The sequence below is a fragment of the Budorcas taxicolor genome, chromosome 23 (genome assembly GCF_023091745.1).
Source record: "Budorcas taxicolor isolate Tak-1 chromosome 23, Takin1.1, whole genome shotgun sequence".
Taxonomy (NCBI): domain Eukaryota; kingdom Metazoa; phylum Chordata; class Mammalia; order Artiodactyla; family Bovidae; genus Budorcas; species Budorcas taxicolor.
Window position 1 is genome coordinate 9,611,229 of NC_068932.1, and position 4,119 is coordinate 9,615,347.

The window sequence follows — 4,119 nt, forward strand, 5'->3', positions numbered from 1 at the left end:
TCCACAAATGAAGGGATATAAAAGTAATGTGGTCATAGATAAGAAACACAGCAACAATGACTTAACCATACAAATGTGGAGGCTATCAACAAAGAATGGGCTTGAAACATTATAAAAATCGACAATGATTTATTAAATATGTTTTCTCAGTTGTAATGACTGCTCCATCTCCTGTGTAATCAAGGCCAGTGCTAAAAGTCAGATGCTATTAGTACCTACATCAGTCAACAACTTACACTTAGGTTATTAGTTTTCAATCATGTACCTGCTGTGGATGCTTCATGTGCTGCCTACAAGCTTCTTTTTTCTCATTAAATATACAATATTTTGTAATGCTGCACAGGAAATTTCAATTTGAGATTCTACAGTAAGCGGTTTTTTTTTTCTTTAAAAATTTATGATGCACTTATTCAATCCAATAGATGTCAGCCGTTCCACCCTTTTGACCTTACACATTCTATTACAATGAGTTTTGCAGTTTTGCACATTTTTTTAAATGTCATTAACTGTTAGGGAATTTTACTTGAATATTGAATACATATAATGTTTATATTTAAAAGGACGTTATTTGTGTTAAAAAGGAAATTAGAGTTGCAGTAAATTTTCAACACTGCACAAATAATAAGTCATTTACTTTTTCAGTAGAAATTGTCCCACATAATGCTTTTATCAATTTGCTATTGAAAGAATAGATTTTTTTAAATGTGCAGTGTTGAATCATTTCTTCATAGTGCTAGAGTTAGGATTAGGGCTTCAGTTTCACTTCTTAAATATCATATATTTGATATGCCCAGACTGCATATGATTTTAAGCAGAGTACAACTACTATTGTAAAGTTAATGTGAAGATATGATTAAAAATAATTTTTTTCCCAGAAATTTGATATCTTTCAAATTACACCTTGACCTTGAAATGTTTGACTATCCAGCCAATTTATTTCTTAATGGTGTAAAATCTCATTTTCAATAACTTATTGGTGCTGAAATTGTTCACTAGCTGTGGTCTGACCTAGTTAATTTACAAATACAGATTGCATAGGACCTACTAGAGCAGCATTTATAGAGTTTGATGGTAAATAGATTAGGCAGAACTTCATCTAAAATAGTCTTTGGTAAATAATCTTGACATGTTTTCCATACCTCGTCAGTTTCATTCAAAAAAATAAGGTTTTAAAATTTTTTAACAAAGCGGTTAGTATTTACACATTTATATTTAAACATTGATATGTAGAGAATTGATTGACTGCTCATAAGTTAAATTGGTAAAGTTAGAGACACCTATTCCTCAGCTCTCATCATTGAAATTTATCTCACCTTGTCTTTCATAAAAGCTGAGAACTGTTGACTAAAATGAAAATCAACTATTTGTGTTTTGAAGATAGTTATTGATACTGTTATTTGTTACAGTTTTGGGCACAGTATATTAAAGCATAACTTGTATTGTTCCAATATGTAACATGGAGGGCCAGGTCATAAATAATGACATTATAATGGGCTTTTGCACTGTTATTATTTTTCCTTTGGAATGTGAAGGTCTGAATGAGGGTTTTGATTTTGAATGTTTCAATGTTTTTGAGAAGCCTTGCTTACATTTTATGGTGTAGTCATTGGAAATGGAAAAATGGCATTATATATATTATATATATATAAATATATATTATACATACTACTCTCCTTTATTTCAGTTACCATGCCCATAGAATTTGACAAGAATTGCTATGACTGAAAGGTTTCCGAGTCCTAATTAAAACTTTATTTATGACAGTATTCATGATTAGCCTGAAATGCATTCTGTAGGTAAATCTCTTGAGTTTCTGGAATGTTTTCTTAGACTTTTTGGATGTGCAGCCGCTTACTTGTCTGAAGTTACTTGAAGGCATCACTTTTAAGAAAGCTTACAATTGGGCCCTGTACCATCCCAAGTCCTCTGTAGCTCCTCTTGAACATCTTTCTGCCATAATTATTGAAGGGTAGCTGAGTAAATAGCATCACCATTCTTCACTGTGGCACAGGTTATAGACTTGAGTGGAGTTTACCGGCAGCATCAAATGTTTCAGCTTTAAAAAATAAAAGTAGGGTACAAGTAACTGTTTAGTTCTAGAAAATTTGTGCAATATGTTCATAACGATGGCTGTGGTTGCCACAAAGTGCCTCGTTTACCTTTAAATACTGTTAATGTGTCATGCATGCAGATGGAAGGGGTGGAACTGTGCACTAAAGTGGGGGCTTTAACTGCAGTGTTTGGCAGAGTCGCCTTCTACCCTGCCAGTTCAAAAGTTCAATCTGTTTTCATATAGAATATATATACTAAAAAAACTTCAGTCTGTTCAACAGCCTTACTCTGATTCAGCCTCTTCAGATACTCTTGTGCTGTGCAGCAGTGGCTCTGTGTGTAAATGCTATGCACTGAGGATGCACAAAAAAATACGATGTGTACAGGATAATGCCTCCTGCCAATCAGATGTCCATTTGTTATTGTGTTTGTTAACAACCCTTTATCTCTTAGTGTTATAAACTCCACTTAAAACTGATTAAAGTCTCATTCTTGTCATTGTGTGGGTGTTTTATTAAATGAGAATATTTATAATTTAAATTGCTTAGGTTCACTGACATTTTAATGATGGGCAGCCAAATGTGATTAATAAGTTTTTTTGTAAGGTTTTTTTTGAACCCCCTGCTGTCCTTCAAAGCCTACAGTTACATAAAAACATGGGCCCTTATCAGTTTGGGAGTAGAGTACCAATCTACTCATGTTTGAGAGGCATCTAGCTTTTTTAGGATCTTAGTCTAATACTTAGTAAATTGTTTTAAGCACAATTTAAATTGCACATATTAATATGCTAATCCCAAAATGTTCACGATTTTTGAAAAATCATGCATATATCTATATATATATATTCTACTAAGTGGGGTATCTGAAGATAATTGCCCAGAATGGATTTGATATCTCAGATTTCAATTTTTGTGGCTTTTCCATTCTTTGATTCTGTAATACGCCATCAACATGGGAAGCTTCATCTGATCATTGTGACTTATGCTCTTTAAAAATTGATATTCCACAATAGTCTAAAGACTTTATGTTCCTGAACTTAATCTTGTTATTTCTCATATTTTTAAGAGTGCAAAGACTAAGTAAGGCATATCCTTTCACAAAGCATAGTAAGGTAATAAGTGAAAGTGTAGCTTATAAAAATGTTAAAGCAGATCATTTATGTAACAATTTAATGTTATTTCAAGTTTACATTTTCTCTAACTTTTAAAAAGTGAATAATATATAAAGTATGAAAAGTGTGTGTGTGTGAGTACACACATTTTTTTTCTTTTTAGATATTTAAGTATGGATGAAAACCATACTGGAGTCTAAGATCATTCTGATTTATAAGATGATCTTGGAGATGTCTGAAAAATAGGAATTTACTGTAGTTTTTTTTTTTTTAATTGCATGTTCTCACTACCCTTAATTTGAGCTAGCTTGGTTAAGTGAATGCCATCACCATTTCCATTGAGAATTTAAAAATCACCGGTATTTAATATGCAGGCTTCCAAAGGCTCACAACAAATCAAGACCCTTAAATCTAGTTAATTTGCTGCTAATATGAAACTTTTCTTATTCTTTTATTCTTGCCAGATAATTAGCCACAGATCTAAAACTTAGTCTTAAATGGCTTGAGTGTAAGTTTTGATAAGCAGTGCTGTTACTAGTTCAGAGAGGAATGTTTGTGAATGGAAGTAGTGTAAATATTCAGTCCAAACTGGTATAAATACATAAAAAACTAGCAAAAAAGATAATAGAGAAAAACATTTAAAAACTTCTAAAGATGAGATGAAAGAGACTGATTTTCCTATGGAATTATATATCTGTAGGAAACCTAATGATTATCAGTGGTTTTTAATTTTAGAGTAAATATATTCTTTTATGATCTTGCTATTTTTCCGTCTTTTAAGAGATCTTCCAAGTGTGTCAGAATATATGTAGCCACTCTGACAAATACATATGTTGGTAGCTTTAAAAGTTTGTAATGTGAAGTCGTAAAGGACAGTAATTTCATTGGTTGGTAATACCCTTTGGTTTTTAAGTTAGCTATGTTGAGAACAGTTTCCCATAAAAAATCTTCGCTCA